We start from the raw sequence: 25,219 nt of genomic DNA on the forward strand, positions 1-25,219 counted from the left end.
GCAGCAATGCTTATTCAATACCGCCAGCAGATGGAGACACTGGGGGATAATTTTCTAAGGATTTATACTGATTTTTCCTGTCTGAATTTGTCGCACAGAAAGTTGCAGGCCAAATATGTGTGACATTTCTGCGACTTTAGCTTCTAGAGCATTTTTACAACATTATACATAGGTGCTGAATACATAAAAAGCGACTGTTCAGCGACAGACAAGTCGCATCGGCTGAAAGTAGGCCAGAATGTCAGTCCATGTTGGAGCAGGTTTAGATACAGTCTAAAGCATAGATCTCAAAGTCTGTGCACAGAATTTAGCAAGGGCCTCGCAACCTTCTGATGCATCAGGTAGGGTGCACAATAGCATAGCCTAACCCTCTGTACTTTGGTCTATATTGATGCGGGACATAGACAGCCAGCTGATGACCAATCCATTAGTGCAATGGATGGCTGGAAGCATTTGTCTTTGCCTTTGCAATACCACAGAAGCAATGCATGGTCAATGTACAGCAATGACACACCTGTGTGAACAGCCAGGAGACCCCCCCCCCCCCCCCCCCCCATGTTATGTTACATAGTTACATAGTTAGTACGGTCGAAAAAAGACATATGTCCCATCACGTTCAACCAGGGAATTAAGGGGTAGGGGTGTGGCGCGATATTGGGGAAGGGATGAGATTTTATATTTCTTCATAAGCATTAATCTTATTTTGTCAATTAGGAACATTCAGCACCCACCCGCTATCAAGGCAGCTGCCTATCATGTCATGCCCTACCTGCACAGGTGTGCTGGCTACTCAAATGATCCAATTAAGGAGGCCATTTAGTCAGCAGCAGCAGAAGTCCTGTGCCTGGACGCTCCAACAGGGGCCAGACACAAGCAGAAGCAGCAGAAGCAGCAGCAGCACCACCTTTGGTTTTTTGGCTGCAGCAGCAGCAAGGCCCACAGGGCTGGCTAGCTGGCTAGCCAGCAAGCAGGTAGCAATGAAAGTAGGATCTTTCTTTTAACCCTGTAAGGGGTGGTGCACTGTACCCGAAGATACTGCCATATCGGGTCAATGCATAGGGCGACGGAAGCAAGCTTCGAAATCGGCCCCCGTTCTCAAAAATCCATTTAATATATGGTCCCCAGATAGGGGACGTATCAGATATTAAACTGATAAGAACAGATACTACACTTGATCTTAGCCAAAAGGCGAGAAGCGATAACCGTGAAAGGGGCGGGCCCAACAAGGTCCCCTTCATGGGCACTATCACTGCTTGCTGTCAGGGAGGCTGCCAGACAATTTTCCATGCACACTCTGGGCTGGGGGGCAGTCAACCACCAGTACACACAGCAGAACCTAAACCCATACCATTATTGCTAAGCAGCAAGACAGGGGCCCATTGCACTCCCACGGGGCCTTTTAAATGCAATCCATAACCCGGATTTGCCAGGAACCCTTCTTACTCCTCCTACTTGCATGTGACACTGGCTTAGGATCTGCATAGGAAACACACACACAAGCACACACCTACCTTGTTGCCTGCAGATGCCTCCTTGGCTGTCCCCAAACGGTATCAAACCAACACCCACGGGAAGCTGTAAGCATAGAGGACATGCCTGCACCCCATTGGACTTACCTGTGTGGGTTAAATCCGGGTTATTTGACAACCTATGGCGGTGATGGTTCTGCTCAGGCAGAGCAGTGCTGATGCTCCTCATAAAGCTGTCGCTGCTGTGAAGGTTCTAGGTGACATCACAAATCCTTTGGTTACATACACAACAAAGCTGGGTTGTTGTTGTTTACACTCTGCAAGGCCTGTGGAAGTGAGTGACATCATAGCACTGTAGTTCTGAGGGTTCAAGATGGATGCAACAATCTCCTGTTGCTTCTATGAAGGCCGTAATAGACGACATCACCAAACAGCTCCATAGTCACATACACAGCAAAGGAGAGATGTTGTTTACACCTAGTGATGTCAGTGGTATTGAGTGACATCACAGCACAGTGCTAAGGCTCCTGGGCCTGGACACAGCAGCGGCTGCAATATCTCAACGGAGAATACGTTTATATCTATGTGTGTGTGTGCGCATATATATATATATATATATATATATATATATATATATATATATATTTCTCCGCCGAAATCACTTTTAAACCCATTTCCACCTTTTTTTCCCTTCTCTTCCTCTTACTTTTTTTTCACGTTTTTTTACGTTTTTCTCCTTTTCGCCTCTTTTCTGGGCGTATTATTCTTCTTTTTCTTCTTTTTTTCGTCTAATGCATACCCCATCAGTGCAGCAATGCTTATTCAATACCGCCAGCAGATGGAGACACTGGGGGATAATTTTCTAAGGATTTATACTGATTTTTCCTGTCTGAATTTGTCGCACAGAAAGTTGCAGGCCAAATATGTGTGACATTTCTGCGACTTTAGCTTCTAGAGCATTTTTACAACATTATACATAGGTGCTGAATACATAAAAAGCGACTGTTCAGCGACAGACAAGTCGCATCGGCTGAAAGTAGGCCAGAATGTCAGTCCATGTTGGAGCAGGTTTAGATACAGTCTAAAGCATAGATCTCAAAGTCTGTGCACAGAATTTAGCAAGGGCCTCGCACCTTCTGATGCATCAGGTAGGTGCACAATAGCATAGCCTAACCCTCTGTACTTTGGTCTATATTGATGCGGGACATAGACAGCCAGCTGATGACCAATCCATTAGTGCAATGGATGGCTGGAAGCATTTGTCTTTGCCTTTGCAATACCACAGAAGCAATGCATGGTCAATGTACAGCAATGACACACCTGTGTGAACAGCCAGGAGACCCCCCCCCCCATGTTATGTTACATAGTTACATAGTTAGTACGGTCGAAAAAGACATATGTCCATCACGTTCAACCAGGGAATTAAGGGGTAGGGGTGTGGCGCGATATTGGGGAAGGGATGAGATTTTATATTTCTTCATAAGCATTAATCTTATTTTGTCAATTAGGAACATTCAGCACCCACCCGCTATCAAGGCAGCTGCCTATCATGTCATGCCCTACCTGCACAGGTGTGCTGGCTACTCAAATGATCCAATTAAGGAGCCATTTAGTCAGCAGCAGCAGAAGTCCTGTGCCTGGACGCTCCAACAGGGGCCAGACACAAGCAGAAGCAGCAGAAGCAGCAGCAGCACCACCTTTTGTTTTTTGGCTGCAGCAGCAGCAAGGCCCACAGGCTGGCTAGCTGGCTAGCCAGCAAGCAGGTAGCAATGAAAGTAGGAATCTTTCTTTTTAACCCCTGTAAGGGGGTGGTGCACTGTACCCGAAGATACTGCCATATCGGGTCAATGCATAGGGCGACGGAAGCAAGCTTCGAAATCGGCCCCCGTTCTCAAAAATCCATTTAATATATGGTCCCCAGATAGGGGACGTATCAGATATTAAACTGATAAGAACAGATTTTTTTTTTTTTTTTTTTATCTAAAGCCGAGGAACGTGCTTTCGATTCACCCAAAGTGCAAGAAAAAGTGCAAACGTGTTACACTAAAAAAAACGTGCACAAAGGATGCGGTCTATCGCAAGCCCTTCTCCGATAGGAGAGAGGCCCCCCAACAAACCTTACCCTTCGCCTCCGGACCCAAAAGGTACCTGCGAGGTTCCAGGTTCGATGTCCCTTTTCGCCGAAGCTACTAGGGGACCACAAATGCTCCCGGCATCCCCCTTGGCGTTAGCCAAGGTATCTGCCCGCAGAGCCGATTACGGTAGGTACCCTGCCAAAGCAGGAGTACCCGGGGTGTTTGCAGGGAGGTGCGGAACCTAATGGCCACACACACCTCCCCCTAGACCGCCAGGAGGGACACCCAGAAGGGCTACCGCATCCTGACCAATCCTGTGAACACACAACACGCAAAAAGTGACACAGTGAGACAAAAAAGAAATAAATAAGTGAATGTGTGCAGATATACTGCCCGGACATCCGGCCGGATCTATAAAAATTTCTCTGATCCTAGCCAGAAGGCCGGGAATCAAGAGGTGAGTGCCACAAGGTGAAGAGATTATGGTGCCCGTGCTTCAACTCAGTGAGCCTATCCTCCCAGTGAGTTTCGGCACCTCGGGGTCACCACTCCCCGAGGCACAAAAGTACCTCGGCTCTAGACCCTCTCAGCCTCATGGCGAGACCCGGAGGGAACAGGTCACATCGGGGCAGCCGTCGAGCTGATTCCTCAGAACCAGCCCCGGAAAGCCCTGGTACACCTGCATCCTCCATGCAGCACCCATCCCCACCAGCCCCATACCGGCGTTACTGTCCACCGGCATGAAAAACTGATAAGAACAGATACTACACTTGATCTTAGCCAAAAGGCCGAGAAGCGATAACCGTGAAAGGGGCGGGCCCAACAAGGTCCCCTTCATGGGCACTATCACTGCTTGCTGTCAGGGAGGCTGCCAGACAATTTTCCATGCACACTCTGGCTGGGGGGCAGTCAACCACCAGTACACACAGCAGAACCTAAACCCATACCATTATTGCTAAGCAGCAAGACAGGGGCCCATTGCACTCCCACGGGGGCCTTTTTAAATGCAATCCATAACCCCGGATTTGCCAGGAACCCTTCTTACTCCTCCTACTTGCATGTGACACTGGGCTTAGGATCTGCATAGGAAACACACACACAAGCACACACCTACCTTTGTTGCCTGCAGATGCCTCCTTGGCTGTCCCCAAACGGTATCAAACCAACACCCACGGGAAGCTGTAAGCATAGAGGACATGCCTGCACCCCATTGGACTTACCTGTGTGGGTTAAATCCGGGTTATTTGACAACCTATGGCGGTGATGGTTCTGCTCAGGCAGAGCAGTGCTGATGCTCCTCATAAAGCTGTCGCTGCTGTGAAGGTTCTAGGTGACATCACAAATCCCTTTGGTTACATACACAACAAAGCTGGGTTGTTGTTGTTTACACTCTGCAAGGCCTGTGGAAGTGAGTGACATCATAGCACTGTAGTTCTGAGGGTTCAAGATGGATGCAACAATCTCCTGTTGCTTCTATGAAGGCCGTAATAGACGACATCACCAAACAGCTCCATAGTCACATACACAGCAAAGGAGAGATGTTGTTTACACCTAGTGATGTCAGTGGTATTGAGTGACATCACAGCACAGTGCTAAGGCTCCTGGGCCTGGACACAGCAGCGGCTGCAATATCTCAACGGAGAATACGTTTATATCTATGTGTGTGTGTGCGCATATATATATATATATATATATATATATATATATATATATATATATATATTTCTCCGCCGAAATCACTTTTAAACCCATTTCCACCTTTTTTTCCCTTCTCTTCCTCTTACTTTTTTTTCACGTTTTTTTACGTTTTTCTCCTTTTCGCCTCTTTTCTGGGCGTATTATTCTTCTTTTTCTTCTTTTTTTTCGTCTAATGCATACCCCATCAGTGCAGCAATGCTTATTCAATACCGCCAGCAGATGGAGACACTGGGGATAATTTTCTAAGGATTTATACTGATTTTTCCTGTCTGAATTTGTCGCACAGAAAGTTGCAGGCCAAATATGTGTGACATTTCTGCGACTTTAGCTTCTAGAGCATTTTTACAACATTATACATAGGTGCTGAATACATAAAAAGCGACTGTTCAGCGACAGACAAGTCGCATCGGCTGAAAGTAGGCCAGAATGTCAGTCCATGTTGGAGCAGGTTTAGATACAGTCTAAAGCATAGATCTCAAAGTCTGTGCACAGAATTTAGCAAGGGCCTCGCACCTTCTGATGCATCAGGTAGGTGCACAATAGCATAGCCTAACCCTCTGTACTTTGGTCTATATTGATGCGGGACATAGACAGCCAGCTGATGACCAATCCATTAGTGCAATGGATGGCTGGAAGCATTTGTCTTTGCCTTTGCAATACCACAGAAGCAATGCATGGTCAATGTACAGCAATGACACACCTGTGTGAACAGCCAGGAGACCCCCCCCCCCCCCCCCCATGTTATGTTACATAGTTACATAGTTAGTACGGTCGAAAAAAGACATATGTCCATCACGTTCAACCAGGGAATTAAGGGGTAGGGGTGTGGCGCGATATTGGGGAAGGGATGAGATTTTATATTTCTTCATAAGCATTAATCTTATTTTGTCAATTAGGAACATTCAGCACCCACCCGCTATCAAGGCAGCTGCCTATCATGTCATGCCCTACCTGCACAGGTGTGCTGGCTACTCAAATGATCCAATTAAGGAGGCCATTTAGTCAGCAGCAGCAGAAGTCCTGTGCCTGGACGCTCCAACAGGGGCCAGACACAAGCAGAAGCAGCAGAAGCAGCAGCAGCACCACCTTTGGTTTTTTGGCTGCAGCAGCAGCAAGGCCCACAGGGCTGGCTAGCTGGCTAGCCAGCAAGCAGGTAGCAATGAAAGTAGGAATCTTTCTTTTTAACCCTGTAAGGGGGTGGTGCACTGTACCCGAAGATACTGCCATATCGGGTCAATGCATAGGGCGACGGAAGCAAGCTTCGAAATCGGCCCCCGTTCTCAAAAATCCATTTAATATATGGTCCCCAGATAGGGGACGTATCAGATATTAAACTGATAAGAACAGATACTACACTTGATCTTAGCCAAAAGGCCGAGAAGCGATAACCGTGAAAGGGGCGGGCCCAACAAGGTCCCCTTCATGGGCACTATCACTGCTTGCTGTCAGGGAGGCTGCCAGACAATTTTCCATGCACACTCTGGGCTGGGGGGCAGTCAACCACCAGTACACACAGCAGAACCTAAACCCATACCATTATTGCTAAGCAGCAAGACAGGGGCCCATTGCACTCCCACGGGGCCTTTTTAAATGCAATCCATAACCCGGATTTGCCAGGAACCCTTCTTACTCCTCCTACTTGCATGTGACACTGGGCTTAGGATCTGCATAGGAAACACACACACAAGCACACACCTACCTTTGTTGCCTGCAGATGCCTCCTTGGCTGTCCCCAAACGGTATCAAACCAACACCCACGGGAAGCTGTAAGCATAGAGGACATGCCTGCACCCCATTGGACTTACCTGTGTGGGTTAAATCCGGGTTATTTGACAACCTATGGCGGTGATGGTTCTGCTCAGGCAGAGCAGTGCTGATGCTCCTCATAAAGCTGTCGCTGCTGTGAAGGTTCTAGGTGACATCACAAATCCCTTTGGTTACATACACAACAAAGCTGGGTTGTTGTTGTTTACACTCTGCAAGGCCTGTGGAAGTGAGTGACATCATAGCACTGTAGTTCTGAGGGTTCAAGATGGATGCAACAATCTCCTGTTGCTTCTATGAAGGCCGTAATAGACGACATCACCAAACAGCTCCATAGTCACATACACAGCAAAGGAGAGATGTTGTTTACACCTAGTGATGTCAGTGGTATTGAGTGACATCACAGCACAGTGCTAAGGCTCCTGGGCCTGGACACAGCAGCGGCTGCAATATCTCAACGGAGAATACGTTTATATCTATGTGTGTGTGTGCGCATATATATATATATATATATATATATATATATATATATATATATATATTTCTCCGCCGAAATCACTTTTAAACCCATTTCCACCTTTTTTTCCCTTCTCTTCCTCTTACTTTTTTTTCACGTTTTTTTACGTTTTTCTCCTTTTCGCCTCTTTTCTGGGCGTATTATTCTTCTTTTTCTTCTTTTTTTTCGTCTAATGCATACCCCATCAGTGCAGCAATGCTTATTCAATACCGCCAGCAGATGGAGACACTGGGGGATAATTTTCTAAGGATTTATACTGATTTTTCCTGTCTGAATTTGTCGCACAGAAAGTTGCAGGCCAAATATGTGTGACATTTCTGCGACTTTAGCTTCTAGAGCATTTTTACAACATTATACATAGGTGCTGAATACATAAAAAGCGACTGTTCAGCGACAGACAAGTCGCATCGGCTGAAAGTAGGCCAGAATGTCAGTCCATGTTGGAGCAGGTTTAGATACAGTCTAAAGCATAGATCTCAAAGTCTGTGCACAGAATTTAGCAAGGGCCTCGCACCTTCTGATGCATCAGGTAGGTGCACAATAGCATAGCCTAACCCTCTGTACTTTGGTCTATATTGATGCGGGACATAGACAGCCAGCTGATGACCAATCCATTAGTGCAATGGATGGCTGGAAGCATTTGTCTTTGCCTTTGCAATACCACAGAAGCAATGCATGGTCAATGTACAGCAATGACACACCTGTGTGAACAGCCAGGAGACCCCCCCCCCCCCCCCCATGTTATGTTACATAGTTACATAGTTAGTACGGTCGAAAAAAGACATATGTCCATCACGTTCAACCAGGGAATTAAGGGGTAGGGGTGTGGCGCGATATTGGGGAAGGGATGAGATTTTATATTTCTTCATAAGCATTAATCTTATTTTGTCAATTAGGAACATTCAGCACCCACCCGCTATCAAGGCAGCTGCCTATCATGTCATGCCCTACCTGCACAGGTGTGCTGGCTACTCAAATGATCCAATTAAGGAGGCCATTTAGTCAGCAGCAGCAGAAGTCCTGTGCCTGGACGCTCCAACAGGGGCCAGACACAAGCAGAAGCAGCAGAAGCAGCAGCAGCACCACCTTTTGTTTTTTGGCTGCAGCAGCAGCAAGGCCCACAGGGCTGGCTAGCTGGCTAGCCAGCAAGCAGGTAGCAATGAAAGTAGGAATCTTTCTTTTTAACCCTGTAAGGGGGTGGTGCACTGTACCCGAAGATACTGCCATATCGGGTCAATGCATAGGGCGACGGAAGCAAGCTTCGAAATCGGCCCCCGTTCTCAAAAATCCATTTAATATATGGTCCCCAGATAGGGGACGTATCAGATATTAAACTGATAAGAACAGATACTACACTTGATCTTAGCCAAAAGGCCGAGAAGCGATAACCGTGAAAGGGGCGGGCCCAACAAGGTCCCCTTCATGGGCACTATCACTGCTTGCTGTCAGGGAGGCTGCCAGACAATTTTCCATGCACACTCTGGGCTGGGGGGCAGTCAACCACCAGTACACACAGCAGAACCTAAACCCATACCATTATTGCTAAGCAGCAAGATAGGGGCCCATTGCACTCCCACGGGGCCTTTTTAAATGCAATCCATAACCCGGATTTGCCAGGAACCCTTCTTACTCCTCCTACTTGCATGTGACACTGGGCTTAGGATCTGCATAGGAAACACACACACAAGCACACACCTACCTTTGTTGCCTGCAGATGCCTCCTTGGCTGTCCCCAAACGGTATCAAACCAACACCCACGGGAAGCTGTAAGCATAGAGGACATGCCTGCACCCCATTGGACTTACCTGTGTGGGTTAAATCCGGGTTATTTGACAACCTATGGCGGTGATGGTTCTGCTCAGGCAGAGCAGTGCTGATGCTCCTCATAAAGCTGTCGCTGCTGTGAAGGTTCTAGGTGACATCACAAATCCCTTTGGTTACATACACAACAAAGCTGGGTTGTTGTTGTTTACACTCTGCAAGGCCTGTGGAAGTGAGTGACATCATAGCACTGTAGTTCTGAGGGTTCAAGATGGATGCAACAATCTCCTGTTGCTTCTATGAAGGCCGTAATAGACGACATCACCAAACAGCTCCATAGTCACATACACAGCAAAGGAGAGATGTTGTTTACACCTAGTGATGTCAGTGGTATTGAGTGACATCACAGCACAGTGCTAAGGCTCCTGGGCCTGGACACAGCAGCGGCTGCAATATCTCAACGGAGAATACGTTTATATCTATGTGTGTGTGTGCGCATATATATATATATATTTCTCCGCCGAAATCACTTTTAAACCCATTTCCACCTTTTTTTCCCTTCTCTTCCTCTTACTTTTTTTTCACGTTTTTTTACGTTTTTCTCCTTTTCGCCTCTTTTCTGGGCGTATTATTCTTCTTTTTCTTCTTTTTTTTCGTCTAATGCATACCCCATCAGTGCAGCAATGCTTATTCAATACCGCCAGCAGATGGAGACACTGGGGGATAATTTTCTAAGGATTTATACTGATTTTTCCTGTCTGAATTTGTCGCACAGAAAGTTGCAGGCCAAATATGTGTGACATTTCTGCGACTTTAGCTTCTAGAGCATTTTTACAACATTATACATAGGTGCTGAATACATAAAAAGCGACTGTTCAGCGACAGACAAGTCGCATCGGCTGAAAGTAGGCCAGAATGTCAGTCCATGTTGGAGCAGGTTTAGATACAGTCTAAAGCATAGATCTCAAAGTCTGTGCACAGAATTTAGCAAGGGCCTCGCACCTTCTGATGCATCAGGTAGGTGCACAATAGCATAGCCTAACCCTCTGTACTTTGGTCTATATTGATGCGGGACATAGACAGCCAGCTGATGACCAATCCATTAGTGCAATGGATGGCTGGAAGCATTTGTCTTTGCCTTTGCAATACCACAGAAGCAATGCATGGTCAATGTACAGCAATGACACACCTGTGTGAACAGCCAGGAGACCCCCCCCCCCCCCCCCCCCCATGTTATGTTACATAGTTACATAGTTAGTACGGTCGAAAAAAGACATATGTCCATCACGTTCAACCAGGGAATTAAGGGGTAGGGGTGTGGCGCGATATTGGGGAAGGGATGAGATTTTATATTTCTTCATAAGCATTAATCTTATTTTGTCAATTAGGAACATTCAGCACCCACCCGCTATCAAGGCAGCTGCCTATCATGTCATGCCCTACCTGCACAGGTGTGCTGGCTACTCAAATGATCCAATTAAGGAGGCCATTTAGTCAGCAGCAGCAGAAGTCCTGTGCCTGGACGCTCCAACAGGGGCCAGACACAAGCAGAAGCAGCAGAAGCAGCAGCAGCACCACCTTTTGTTTTTTGGCTGCAGCAGCAGCAAGGCCCACAGGGCTGGCTAGCTGGCTAGCCAGCAAGCAGGTAGCAATGAAAGTAGGAATCTTTCTTTTTAACCCTGTAAGGGGGTGGTGCACTGTACCCGAAGATACTGCCATATCGGGTCAATGCATAGGGCGACGGAAGCAAGCTTCGAAATCGGCCCCCGTTCTCAAAAATCCATTTAATATATGGTCCCCAGATAGGGGACGTATCAGATATTAAACTGATAAGAACAGATTTTTTTTTTTTTTTTTTTATAAACCTTCAGGTTTAGACTAAACACCACTTAGATAACGCGTCATTTTTGACTCATGGTGAAGTCTAACTCATCATTAGGTCATTCTTTATTTGTTCAAAGCAAATTCAAAACAAATTCAAATACCATCACCATTACACCCTTACAACATGTCTCCACTTCAAAAATTTCCATATCCCCTCTGCATCTATTTCACCTAATTTCTTTTTATCACGTAAATAAACGGTGTACAACCTATCCAGAATCATTCTTAAACTTCCTTCCACAGTCACATCTTTTCTCTTAAACACATATAAATTTCTAACATCCCACAAGACTTCCTTCACAATCGCCAATAACACAAACAACACCCTTTCATTCTTTCTTCCAATCATACTAAGACCAAACATCACAACCTCATATGACAACCTATTTATCCCAGTCAACTCCTTACACAACGGACCTATCCCTCTCCATACATTCTGAGCCATGTCACAATTCCAAATCACATGCATCACACTTTCAACCCCACTACAATCTTCCCTCGGACATATTTCACTCCTTCCAATTCCTCTATTCCTTTGGAACTCTCTTACTGGTAGGGCTCCATGCAAACACTGCCATCCTATCTCTCTCTGTCTATTTGATATTCCATCTGTCATTAAACTCTTCCACACCTTAGACACATCCTGGCCTCTTACCATATTAATCGGACACTCCACCTCACTTGCGGCGACATACCCAAACACATTCTTCTTACTTTCAAACAACTCCTTTCTCACACCAATCAACCTATAACTCTCCAAAAACTTTTCCACATACAAATACCAACTCGGGCACACAAACGCATAAGGCACTCTCAAATCTCTCTCCAGCCAACCTAATTTGCATAACACACGCCCACCTAAATATCTCAACATACATGCAAAATTCTTTTCTCCTCTCATCATCCTTCTAACCGCAAACACCACATTCACCCCCAAATACACATCTAGATTTGGAAATCCCATTCCACCCTTACTACCATCCTTCATCACAACTTCTCTCCTCACTCTTTCCACTTTTGTACCCCAAAAAAACACAAACAAAATTCTTTTTAACTTCCTTAAAACCATATAACTTGGCGGAAACACTATTGCCACATACAATAAAATAGGCAATATTACACTTTTCACAACCAGCACTTTCCCAACCATAGACAAATCTCTCAACCTCCAAAGACTCAATTTTTTGGACACTCTCTTCTCCACATCATCCCAACTTTCTCTCCCATCCAATCTTTCATCCATTTTAACACCTAAAACCTGAATACCACCTTCAATATTCTTCATACCCACATCCTCACTTCCTTGCATACTACCAAAACATTTATACTCACTTTTGTCCCAATTCACCTTAAACCCAGATGCTCCACAAAACAATCCAACTAGTAACTTTGCCCTTCTCATAACAGCCACAGACTCTCCCAAAATACACACATCATCCATGTAGGCCAAAACTTTGACTTCTCTCCCACCACTCCCTGGAATTTTTAACCCTCTAACACACTTATCCCGCCGCAACATCTCTAATAATGGCTCCATAGCACATATAAAAGCCATAGGGGACAACGGACAACCCTGCCTTACACCAGAACATACTTTCACCTTCTCAGACATCCAACCATTTATCAAAACCTTACTATATACTCCATCATACAGCATCCTTACAACATTTACAAAATCACCCGGGAATCCCATTCTCACTAATACTCTAAACAAAAACCTATGTGACAGACGATCAAACGCCTTTTCAAAATCTATCGACATCACTCTAACCTCCTGTTTCCTACTCATACTATCCCATAACAAATCTCTCAACAAACACAAATTTTCATTTATTCTTCTACCAGGCACTCCACACACTTGTTCTTCTCCAATCACCTGCTCAACCACATCTCTCATCCTATTTGTAATTATTTTAGCAAACACCTTATAATCTACATTCAACAAAGTTATCGGCCTCCAATTCCTCACATCATTCACATCACCTTTCTTATAAATCAACACAACCACTCCACTCTTCATACTTTCCACCATTCTCTCATTCCTCCACATATACCTATACACTTCCACCAAATCTTCCTTCACAACATCCCAAATCCAAGCATAAAATTCAACAGGCAACCCATCCTCTCCAGGCGTTTTATTTCTTGACATACTATCCACAGTCCTCTTCACTTCCTCCTCTCCAATCTCTCTCATCAGAGTCCCATATTCACTACCATCCACCCTCTTATCAAGCACTCTCAACACTTCATCCTGCAAGTCCTCTTCACAATCTTTTACCGCATACAACTCTTCATAAAAATTTTTAACCACTCCCAACACAGCTTTACCTTTAACCAGACAGCCATCATCATCATACACTCTTACCATATCCTCTCTCTTCCCAATAACTTTTTTAAAGAAATATCTCGAACATTTCTCATCTTTCTCTAACTTATCAAGTTTTGCTTGATACATCAACTCTTTACCTTTCTCATTCAACCAATTTTTTAGATCACTCTTCACAACCTCAATCTGCTCACCCACACTCCAGCCATACTTCTTTAACTTATTGAGAAACACCAATCTTTTATTCAACCATTCATACTTCTTCTTCCTCCCAGCATTCCGCTTATATCCCTCTCTTTTAAAGAAAACTTTTGTTTGACCCTTAACCCATTCCCACCAACACAATATATCAGGAAAATCATTCTTTTTCTTACACCAACCCCTATACTTATTAACATATCTATCATACACTCCTTCCACTTCCAACAATTTAACATTTAATTTCCATACACCCCTCCCACTCACACAATCTGCATCCAATACTAACTCACAACACACATACTCATGATCTGAATATCCTACTTTTTCTTGCATATAATTCTTACATAACACACCCTTAGACACAAAACACATATCAAGTCTGGAACTATGACTTCCACTATCAGAATAATATGTATCTAACAAAGGACACACTCCACACGCTTCAGCCACATCCTTTAACTTAAAGTCACACACCATACTTTTAAGAATATTCCCAGATACATCCACATTCCCCTCAATTTCACAGTTGAAATCCCCCACCCACACCAAAGGTATTTTACCTGGCAGAAACCTCTTAATTACCTCCAACAACCCCACCCGCTCCTCCCTCCTTACCGGCGCATACACATTTATCAACCTAAATTTAACCCCCTGCACCTTAACCTCCACCATGATACACCTCCCCTCCTCTATTACCACATAACTACAAACTTCAAACTTAAAGCTCTTAAAAAGCACCCCTACCCCATCATTCCTGTTATGCCCAGACACCGACCAAACAGCAGGACCATAAGCCCATTCTCCCTTCCCCGGAATATCATTTAGCCCACATTCCTGCAAACAAATAATGTCCGCTTTTTTCCCTGCCAAGTCCTCCAAAATTACTGTCCTTCTGACTTTACTTCTAAAGACTCTAACGTTTATAGAACCGACTAAAAAAGACATACCACCATCTTAACAACCCTAAGGAAGAATTTGACAGAAAAGAAGAAGGTTATTTAGGTAGCTTTCCTCAGCGGTGTGGGAGAAGCTTCTCCCGCAGAGCACGCATCCATGTCGCTCTCAGATAGCGGTTGATACCGATTGTCCGTAGCCACCAGCGTCGACTCCATCTGTCCACCAGAAAGCTTCCTGGCCGTCTTCTTGGGGGGACGAAAAAGATCAAAGTCATCCTCTCTCTCTCTATGTCTCTCCTCACGGTCTTCACCCTCAGAAGAAGACCACTCTTCAATTTGCGGCGACTCCTCAGCCGGGGGACTGGGAGCATCCTCAATCTCCCCTTCTTCCACTTGCACCGCCATTTGCTCCTCCTCCACCACCACTTGCTCTTCAACCACCTTCACTTGCTCCTCTACCACCACACGACTCTGTACCTCTCCAATAATCACGCTCTCTCTTGCAGGAACCACTGCAGCCGCAGCTGCAGCTGCCCTCCTCCTCTCCACCATTTCCTCTTCCATTCTCCTCTCCTCCTCCCTCCTCTTCAACACTGGACAGTTCTTGTACACATGGCCAGCTTCCCCACATAGGTCACAGGTCCTCGGGTGTGGACATGCACCCGCCTCATGCCCCGGTTGCTTACAGTTCCTGCATTTCTTACTGCCAGGGCAGGCCTCCTTCACATGTCCAAACAATAGACAATTTCTACAGAAAGATGGCTGTCCGTAGTAATAGAGATAACCTCTGAAACCAGCAATGGTAAAGTTCGCCGGAGGGTGCTTAACGCCTCCAATGCAATCTCCATCAAGCCGCAACTTCACAAAGAACTTATACGTGCCATTAAATACACCAATGCTGCTTGTCTGCTTAGTACCACCAGCAATAGACTCACAATAGATGCTCAAGAAGTTCTTAATCATAGAGACATCAACAAACGGATTGTACATGTGGATAAACAAAGTCTTTGTCCCCATTTCAAAAAGGGGATAAAAGGACACATCCCGCAAAACCTCACTTCCACTGTTCCGTTTTAAGCACTCATAAAAGTTCTGGCAGTCAGCATCATATAAGAAGGACACGTCATAAATACCTTGGCGCTTGTTCTCCTGGACACAAAAGAGGTCGCTCAAGGAAAATCCTGCCAGTCGCTCCACAATGGTATGGCCGATGTATTCAATGCTGTTTCTTAGACGATCCGTGGTTAGCACCTTGATGCGTACGGTCTTCTCCACTGCAGACATGTTGGATCCAGCCATCTTTCCAAATCTGTCGGTAACGAGTACCACAGTCTTGATCACCTACGCAGCTAGTCGCGGCGCAGTTCACTCGCACCCTCAGCGCCGACCGAGGCAATAAACCCCGATCTTAGCCAAAAGGCCGAGAAGCGATAACCGTGAAAGGGGCGGGCCCAACAAGGTCCCCTTCATGGGCACTATCACTGCTTGCTGTCAGGGAGGCTGCCAGACAATTTTCCATGCACACTCTGGGCTGGGGGGCAGTCAACCACCAGTACACACAGCAGAACCTAAACCCATACCATTATTGCTAAGCAGCAAGACAGGGGCCCATTGCACTCCCACGGGGCCTTTTTAAATGCAATCCATAACCCGGATTTGCCAGGAACCCTTCTTACTCCTCCTACTTGCATGTGACACTGGGCTTAGGATCTGCATAGGAAACACACACACAAGCACACACCTACCTTTGTTGCCTGCAGATGCCTCCTTGGCTGTCCCCAAACGGTATCAAACCAACACCCACGGGAAGCTGTAAGCATAGAGGACATGCCTGCACCCCATTGGACTTACCTGTGTGGGTTAAATCCGGGTTATTTGACAACCTATGGCGGTGATGGTTCTGCTCAGGCAGAGCAGTGCTGATGCTCCTCATAAAGCTGTCGCTGCTGTGAAGGTTCTAGGTGACATCACAAATCCCTTTGGTTACATACACAACAAAGCTGGGTTGTTGTTGTTTACACTCTGCAAGGCCTGTGGAAGTGAGTGACATCATAGCACTGTAGTTCTGAGGGTTCAAGATGGATGCAACAATCTCCTGTTGCTTCTATGAAGGCCGTAATAGACGACATCACCAAACAGCTCCATAGTCACATACACAGCAAAGGAGAGATGTTGTTTACACCTAGTGATGTCAGTGGTATTGAGTGACATCACAGCACAGTGCTAAGGCTCCTGGGCCTGGACACAGCAGCGGCTGCAATATCTCAACGGAGAATACGTTTATATCTATGTGTGTGTGTGCGCATATATATATATATATATATATATATATATATATATATATATTTCTCCGCCGAAATCACTTTTAAACCCATTTCCACCTTTTTTTCCCTTCTCTTCCTCTTACTTTTTTTTCACGTTTTTTTACGTTTTTCTCCTTTTCGCCTCTTTTCTGGGCGTATTATTCTTCTTTTTCTTCTTTTTTTTCGTCTAATGCATACCCCATCAGTGCAGCAATGCTTATTCAATACCGCCAGCAGATGGAGACACTGGGGGATAATTTTCTAAGGATTTATACTGATTTTTCCTGTCTGAATTTGTCGCACAGAAAGTTGCAGGCCAAATATGTGTGACATTTCTGCGACTTTAGCTTCTAGAGCATTTTTACAACATTATACATAGGTGCTGAATACATAAAAAGCGACTGTTCAGCGACAGACAAGTCGCATCGGCTGAAAGTAGGCCAGAATGTCAGTCCATGTTGGAGCAGGTTTAGATACAGTCTAAAGCATAGATCTCAAAGTCTGTGCACAGAATTTAGCAAGGGCCTCGCACCTTCTGATGCATCAGGTAGGTGCACAATAGCATAGCCTAACCCTCTGTACTTTGGTCTATATTGATGCGGGACATAGACAGCCAGCTGATGACCAATCCATTAGTGCAATGGATGGCTGGAAGCATTTGTCTTTGCCTTTGCAATACCACAGAAGCAATGCATGGTCAATGTACAGCAATGACACACCTGTGTGAACAGCCAGGAGACCCCCCCCCCCCCCCCCATGTTATGTTACATAGTTACATAGTTAGTACGGTCGAAAAAAGACATATGTCCATCACGTTCAACCAGGGAATTAAGGGGTAGGGGTGTGGCGCGATATTGGGGAAGGGATGAGATTTTATATTTCTTCATAAGCATTAATCTTATTTTGTCAATTAGGAACATTCAGCACCCACCCGCTATCAAGGCAGCTGCCTATCATGTCATGCCCTACCTGCACAGGTGTGCTGGCTACTCAAATGATCCAATTAAGGAGGCCATTTAGTCAGCAGCAGCAGAAGTCCTGTGCCTGGACGCTCCAACAGGGGCCAGACACAAGCAGAAGCAGCAGAAGCAGCAGCAGCACCACCTTTTGTTTTTTGGCTGCAGCAGCAGCAAGGCCCACAGGGCTGGCTAGCTGGCTAGCCAGCAAGCAGGTAGCAATGAAAGTAGGAATTTTTCTTTTTAACCCTGTAAGGGGGTGGTGCACTGTACCCGAAGATACTGCCATATCGGGTCAATGCATAGGGCGACGGAAGCAAGCTTCGAAATCGGCCCCCGTTCTCAAAAATCCATTTAATATATGGTCCCCAGATAGGGGACGTATCAGATATTAAACTGATAAGAACAGATACTACACTTGATCTTAGCCAAAAGGCCGAGAAGCGATAACCGTGAAAGGGGCGGGCCCAACAAGGTCCCCTTCATGGGCACTATCACTGCTTGCTGTCAGGGAGGCTGCCAGACAATTTTCCATGCACACTCTGGGCTGGGGGGCAGTCAACCACCAGTACACACAGCAGAACCTAAACCCATACCATTATTGCTAAGCAGCAAGACAGGGGCCCATTGCACTCCCACGGGGCCTTTTTAAATGCAATCCATAACCCGGATTTGCCAGGAACCCTTCTTACTCCTCCTACTTGCATGTGACACTGGGCTTAGGATCTGCATAGGAAACACACACACAAGCACACACCTACCTTTGTTGCCTGCAGATGCCTCCTTGGCTGTCCCCAAACGGTATCAAACCAACACCCACGGGAAGCTGTAAGCATAGAGGACATGCCTGCACCCCATTGGACTTACCTGTGTGGGTTAAATCCGGGTTATTTGACAACCTATGGCGGTGATGGTTCTGCTCAGGCAGAGCAGTGCTGATGCTCCTCATAAAGCTGTCGCTGCTGTGAAGGTTCTAGGTGACATCACAAATCCCTTTGGTTACATACACAACAAAGCTGGGTTGTTGTTGTTTACACTCTGCAAGGCCTGTGGAAGTGAGTGACATCATAGCACTGTAGTTCTGAGGGTTCAAGATGGATGCAACAATCTCCTGTTGCTTCTATGAAGGCCGTAATAGACGACATCACCAAACAGCTCCATAGTCACATACACAGCAAAGGAGAGATGTTGTTTACACCTAGTGATGTCAGTGGTATTGAGTGACATCACAGCACAGTGCTAAGGCTCCTGGGCCTGGACACAGCAGCGGCTGCAATATCTCAACGGAGAATACGTTTATATCTATGTGTGTGTGTGCGCATATATATATATATATATATATATATATATATATATATATATATATATATTTCTCCGCCGAAATCACTTTTAAACCCATTTCCACCTTTTTTTCCCTTCTCTTCCTCTTACTTTTTTTTCACGTTTTTTTACGTTTTTCTCCTTTTCGCCTCTTTTCTGGGCGTATTATTCTTCTTTTTCTTCTTTTTTTTCGTCTAATGCATACCCCATCAGTGCAGCAATGCTTATTCAATACCGCCAGCAGATGGAGACACTGGGGGATAATTTTCTAAGGATTTATACTGATTTTTCCTGTCTGAATTTGTCGCACAGAAAGTTGCAGGCCAAATATGTGTGACATTTCTGCGACTTTAGCTTCTAGAGCATTTTTACAACATTATACATAGGTGCTGAATACATAAAAAGCGACTGTTCAGCGACAGACAAGTCGCATCGGCTGAAAGTAGGCCAGAATGTCAGTCCATGTTGGAGCAGGTTTAGATACAGTCTAAAGCATAGATCTCAAAGTCTGTGCACAGAATTTAGCAAGGGCCTCGCACCTTCTGATGCATCAGGTAGGTGCACAATAGCATAGCCTAACCCTCTGTACTTTGGTCTATATTGATGCGGGACATAGACAGCCAGCTGATGACCAATCCATTAGTGCAATGGATGGCTGGAAGCATTTGTCTTTGCCTTTGCAATACCACAGAAGCAATGCATGGTCAATGTACAGCAATGACACACCTGTGTGAACAGCCAGGAGACCCCCCCCCCCCCCCCCCCCCCCATGTTATGTTACATAGTTACATAGTTAGTACGGTCGAAAAAAGACATATGTCCATCACGTTCAACCAGGGAATTAAGGGGTAGGGGTGTGGCGCGATATTGGGGAAGGGATGAGATTTTATATTTCTTCATAAGCATTAATCTTATTTTGTCAATTAGGAACATTCAGCACCCACCCGCTATCAAGGCAGCTGCCTATCATGTCATGCCCTACCTGCACAGGTGTGCTGGCTACTCAAATGATCCAATTAAGGAGGCCATTTAGTCAGCAGCAGCAGAAGTCCTGTGCCTGGACGCTCCAACAGGGGCCAGACACAAGCAGAAGCAGCAGAAGCAGCAGCAGCACCACCTTTTGTTTTTTGGCTGCAGCAGCAGCAAGGCCCACAGGGCTGGCTAGCTGGCTAGCCAGCAAGCAGGTAGCAATGAAAGTAGGAATCTTTCTTTTTAACCCTGTAAGGGGGTGGTGCACTGTACCCGAAGATACTGCCATATCGGGTCAATGCATAGGGCGACGGAAGCAAGCTTCGAAATCGGCCCCCGTTCTCAAAAATCCATTTAATATATGGTCCCCAGATAGGGGACGTATCAGATATTAAACTGATAAGAACAGATACTACACTTGATCTTAGCCAAAAGGCCGAGAAGCGATAACCGTGAAAGGGGCGGGCCCAACAAGGTCCCCTTCATGGGCACTATCACTGCTTGCTGTCAGGGAGGCTGCCAGACAATTTTCCATGCACACTCTGGGCTGGGGGGCAGTCAACCACCAGTACACACAGCAGAACCTAAACCCATACCATTATTGCTAAGCAGCAAGACAGGGGCCCATTGCACTCCCACGGGGCCTTTTTAAATGCAATCCATAACCCGGATTTGCCAGGAACCCTTCTTACTCCTCCTACTTGCATGTGACACTGGGCTTAGGATCTGCATAGGAAACACACACACAAGCACACACCTACCTTTGTTGCCTGCAGATGCCTCCTTGGCTGTCCCCAAACGGTATCAAACCAACACCCACGGGAAGCTGTAAGCATAGAGGACATGCCTGCACCCCATTGGACTTACCTGTGTGGGTTAAATCCGGGTTATTTGACAACCTATGGCGGTGATGGTTCTGCTCAGGCAGAGCAGTGCTGATGCTCCTCATAAAGCTGTCGCTGCTGTGAAGGTTCTAGGTGACATCACAAATCCCTTTGGTTACATACACAACAAAGCTGGGTTGTTGTTGTTTACACTCTGCAAGGCCTGTGGAAGTGAGTGACATCATAGCACTGTAGTTCTGAGGGTTCAAGATGGATGCAACAATCTCCTGTTGCTTCTATGAAGGCCGTAATAGACGACATCACCAAACAGCTCCATAGTCACATACACAGCAAAGGAGAGATGTTGTTTACACCTAGTGATGTCAGTGGTATTGAGTGACATCACAGCACAGTGCTAAGGCTCCTGGGCCTGGACACAGCAGCGGCTGCAATATCTCAACGGAGAATACGTTTATATCTATGTGTGTGTGTGCGCATATATATATATATATATATATATATATATATATATATATATATATATATTTCTCCGCCGAAATCACTTTTAAACCCATTTCCACCTTTTTTTCCCTTCTCTTCCTCTTACTTTTTTTTCACGTTTTTTTACGTTTTTCTCCTTTTCGCCTCTTTTCTGGGCGTATTATTCTTCTTTTTCTTCTTTTTTTTCGTCTAATGCATACCCCATCAGTGCAGCAATGCTTATTCAATACCGCCAGCAGATGGAGACACTGGGGGATAATTTTCTAAGGATTTATACTGATTTTTCCTGTCTGAATTTGTCGCACAGAAAGTTGCAGGCCAAATATGTGTGACATTTCTGCGACTTTAGCTTCTAGAGCATTTTTACAACATTATACATAGGTGCTGAATACATAAAAAGCGACTGTTCAGCGACAGACAAGTCGCATCGGCTGAAAGTAGGCCAGAATGTCAGTCCATGTTGGAGCAGGTTTAGATACAGTCTAAAGCATAGATCTCAAAGTCTGTGCACAGAATTTAGCAAGGGCCTCGCACCTTCTGATGCATCAGGTAGGTGCACAATAGCATAGCCTAACCCTCTGTACTTTGGTCTATATTGATGCGGGACATAGACAGCCAGCTGATGACCAATCCATTAGTGCAATGGATGGCTGGAAGCATTTGTCTTTGCCTTTGCAATACCACAGAAGCAATGCATGGTCAATGTACAGCAATGACACACCTGTGTGAACAGCCAGGAGACCCCCCCCCCCCCCCCCCCCATGTTATGTTACATAGTTACATAGTTAGTACGGTCGAAAAAAGACATATGTCCATCACGTTCAACCAGGGAATTAAGGGGTAGGGGTGTGGCGCGATATTGGGGAAGGGATGAGATTTTATATTTCTTCATAAGCATTAATCTTATTTTGTCAATTAGGAACATTCAGCACCCACCCGCTATCAAGGCAGCTGCCTATCATGTCATGCCCTACCTGCACAGGTGTGCTGGCTACTCAAATGATCCAATTAAGGAGGCCATTTAGTCAGCAGCAGCAGAAGTCCTGTGCCTGGACGCTCCAACAGGGGCCAGACACAAGCAGAAGCAGCAGAAGCAGCAGCAGCACCACCTTTTGTTTTTTGGCTGCAGCAGCAGCAAGGCCCACAGGGCTGGCTAGCTGGCTAGCCAGCAAGCAGGTAGCAATGAAAGTAGGAATCTTTCTTTTTAACCCTGTAAGGGGGTGGTGCACTGTACCCGAAGATACTGCCATATCGGGTCAATGCATAGGGCGACGGAAGCAAGCTTCGAAATCGGCCCCCGTTCTCAAAAATCCATTTAATATATGGTCCCCAGATAGGGGACGTATCAGATATTAAACTGATAAGAACAGATACTACACTTGATCTTAGCCAAAAGGCCGAGAAGCGATAACCGTGAAAGGGGCGGGCCCAACAAGGTCCCCTTCATGGGCACTATCACTGCTTGCTGTCAGGGAGGCTGCCAGACAATTTTCCATGCACACTCTGGGCTGGGGGGCAGTCAACCACCAGTACACACAGCAGAACCTAAACCCATACCATTATTGCTAAGCAGCAAGACAGGGGCCCATTGCACTCCCACGGGGCCTTTTTAAATGCAATCCATAACCCGGATTTGCCAGGAACCCTTCTTACTCCTCCTACTTGCATGTGACACTGGGCTTAGGATCTGCATAGGAAACACACACACAAGCACACACCTACCTTTGTTGCCTGCAGATGCCTCCTTGGCTGTCCCCAAACGGTATCAAACCAACACCCACGGGAAGCTGTAAGCATAGAGGACATGCCTGCACCCCATTGGACTTACCTGTGTGGGTTAAATCCGGGTTATTTGACAACCTATGGCGGTGATGGTTCTGCTCAGGCAGAGCAGTGCTGATGCTCCTCATAAAGCTGTCGCTGCTGTGAAGGTTCTAGGTGACATCACAAATCCCTTTGGTTACATACACAACAAAGCTGGGTTGTTGTTGTTTACACTCTGCAAGGCCTGTGGAAGTGAGTGACATCATAGCACTGTAGTTCTGAGGGTTCAAGATGGATGCAACAATCTCCTGTTGCTTCTATGAAGGCCGTAATAGACGACATCACCAAACAGCTCCATAGTCACATACACAGCAAAGGAGAGATGTTGTTTACACCTAGTGATGTCAGTGGTATTGAGTGACATCACAGCACAGTGCTAAGGCTCCTGGGCCTGGACACAGCAGCGGCTGCAATATCTCAACGGAGAATACGTTTATATCTATGTGTGTGTGTGCGCATATATATATATATATATATATATATATATATATATATATATATATATTTCTCCGCCGAAATCACTTTTAAACCCATTTCCACCTTTTTTTCCCTTCTCTTCCTCTTACTTTTTTTTCACGTTTTTTTACGTTTTTCTCCTTTTCGCCTCTTTTCTGGGCGTATTATTCTTCTTTTTCTTCTTTTTTTTCGTCTAATGCATACCCCATCAGTGCAGCAATGCTTATTCAATACCGCCAGCAGATGGAGACACTGGGGGATAATTTTCTAAGGATTTATACTGATTTTTCCTGTCTGAATTTGTCGCACAGAAAGTTGCAGGCCAAATATGTGTGACATTTCTGCGACTTTAGCTTCTAGAGCATTTTTACAACATTATACATAGGTGCTGAATACATAAAAAGCGACTGTTCAGCGACAGACAAGTCGCATCGGCTGAAAGTAGGCCAGAATGTCAGTCCATGTTGGAGCAGGTTTAGATACAGTCTAAAGCATAGATCTCAAAGTCTGTGCACAGAATTTAGCAAGGGCCTCGCACCTTCTGATGCATCAGGTAGGTGCACAATAGCATAGCCTAACCCTCTGTACTTTGGTCTATATTGATGCGGGACATAGACAGCCAGCTGATGACCAATCCATTAGTGCAATGGATGGCTGGAAGCATTTGTCTTTGCCTTTGCAATACCACAGAAGCAATGCATGGTCAATGTACAGCAATGACACACCTGTGTGAACAGCCAGGAGACCCCCCCCCCCCCCCCCCATGTTATGTTACATAGTTACATAGTTAGTACGGTCGAAAAAAGACATATGTCCATCACGTTCAACCAGGGAATTAAGGGGTAGGGGTGTGGCGCGATATTGGGGAAGGGATGAGATTTTATATTTCTTCATAAGCATTAATCTTATTTTGTCAATTAGGAACATTCAGCACCCACCCGCTATCAAGGCAGCTGCCTATCATGTCATGCCCTACCTGCACAGGTGTGCTGGCTACTCAAATGATCCAATTAAGGAGGCCATTTAGTCAGCAGCAGCAGAAGTCCTGTGCCTGGACGCTCCAACAGGGGCCAGACACAAGCAGAAGCAGAAGCAGCAGAAGCAGCAGCAGCACCACCTTTTGTTTTTTGGCTGCAGCAGCAGCAAGGCCCACAGGGCTGGCTAGCTGGCTAGCCAGCAAGCAGGTAGCAATGAAAGTAGGAATCTTTCTTTTTAACCCTGTAAGGGGGTGGTGCACTGTACCCGAAGATACTGCCATATCGGGTCAATGCATAGGGCGACGGAAGCAAGCTTCGAAATCGGCCCCCGTTCTCAAAAATCCATTTAATATATGGTCCCCAGATAGGGGACGTATCAGATATTAAACTGATAAGAACAGATACTACACTTGATCTTAGCCAAAAGGCCGAGAAGCGATAACCGTGAAAGGGGCGGGCCCAACAAGGTCCCCTTCATGGGCACTATCACTGCTT

General features: G+C 45.8%; 9 non-coding genes and 1 pseudogene across 9 annotated transcripts; all 10 read right to left on the bottom strand.

Moving 5' to 3' along the window:
* Positions 1-1,010: 1,010 nt before the first annotated feature.
* On the bottom strand, positions 1,011-1,200 carry LOC130311938 (U2 spliceosomal RNA). The gene has a single exon (XR_008860199.1). It is a non-coding gene; the product is annotated as a U2 spliceosomal RNA (small nuclear RNA).
* A 2,075-nt stretch (positions 1,201-3,275) lies between these two features.
* On the bottom strand, positions 3,276-3,460 carry LOC130311941 (U2 spliceosomal RNA). The gene has a single exon (XR_008860200.1). It is a non-coding gene; the product is annotated as a U2 spliceosomal RNA (small nuclear RNA).
* Positions 3,461-4,156: 696 nt separating this feature from the next.
* On the bottom strand, positions 4,157-4,344 carry LOC130311944 (U2 spliceosomal RNA). The gene has a single exon (XR_008860201.1). It is a non-coding gene; the product is annotated as a U2 spliceosomal RNA (small nuclear RNA).
* Positions 4,345-6,437: 2,093 nt separating this feature from the next.
* On the bottom strand, positions 6,438-6,628 carry LOC130311925 (U2 spliceosomal RNA). The gene has a single exon (XR_008860183.1). It is a non-coding gene; the product is annotated as a U2 spliceosomal RNA (small nuclear RNA).
* A 2,090-nt stretch (positions 6,629-8,718) lies between these two features.
* LOC130311936 (U2 spliceosomal RNA) lies at positions 8,719-8,909 on the bottom strand. Its single transcript, XR_008860197.1, has one exon. It is a non-coding gene; the product is annotated as a U2 spliceosomal RNA (small nuclear RNA).
* Positions 8,910-10,971: 2,062 nt separating this feature from the next.
* Positions 10,972-11,152, bottom strand: LOC130311942 (U2 spliceosomal RNA; annotated as a pseudogene).
* A 6,958-nt stretch (positions 11,153-18,110) lies between these two features.
* LOC130311945 (U2 spliceosomal RNA) lies at positions 18,111-18,301 on the bottom strand. Its single transcript, XR_008860202.1, has one exon. It is a non-coding gene; the product is annotated as a U2 spliceosomal RNA (small nuclear RNA).
* Positions 18,302-20,399: 2,098 nt separating this feature from the next.
* Positions 20,400-20,590, bottom strand: LOC130311946 (U2 spliceosomal RNA). The gene has a single exon (XR_008860203.1). It is a non-coding gene; the product is annotated as a U2 spliceosomal RNA (small nuclear RNA).
* Positions 20,591-22,685: 2,095 nt separating this feature from the next.
* On the bottom strand, positions 22,686-22,876 carry LOC130311914 (U2 spliceosomal RNA). Its single transcript, XR_008860173.1, has one exon. It is a non-coding gene; the product is annotated as a U2 spliceosomal RNA (small nuclear RNA).
* Positions 22,877-24,973: 2,097 nt separating this feature from the next.
* LOC130311915 (U2 spliceosomal RNA) lies at positions 24,974-25,164 on the bottom strand. The gene has a single exon (XR_008860174.1). It is a non-coding gene; the product is annotated as a U2 spliceosomal RNA (small nuclear RNA).
* Between the last annotated feature and the right edge of the window lie 55 nt (positions 25,165-25,219).

The sequence above is a fragment of the Hyla sarda genome, unplaced genomic scaffold (assembly GCF_029499605.1).
Source record: "Hyla sarda isolate aHylSar1 unplaced genomic scaffold, aHylSar1.hap1 scaffold_1695, whole genome shotgun sequence".
NCBI classification, from domain to species: Eukaryota; Metazoa; Chordata; class Amphibia; order Anura; family Hylidae; genus Hyla; species Hyla sarda.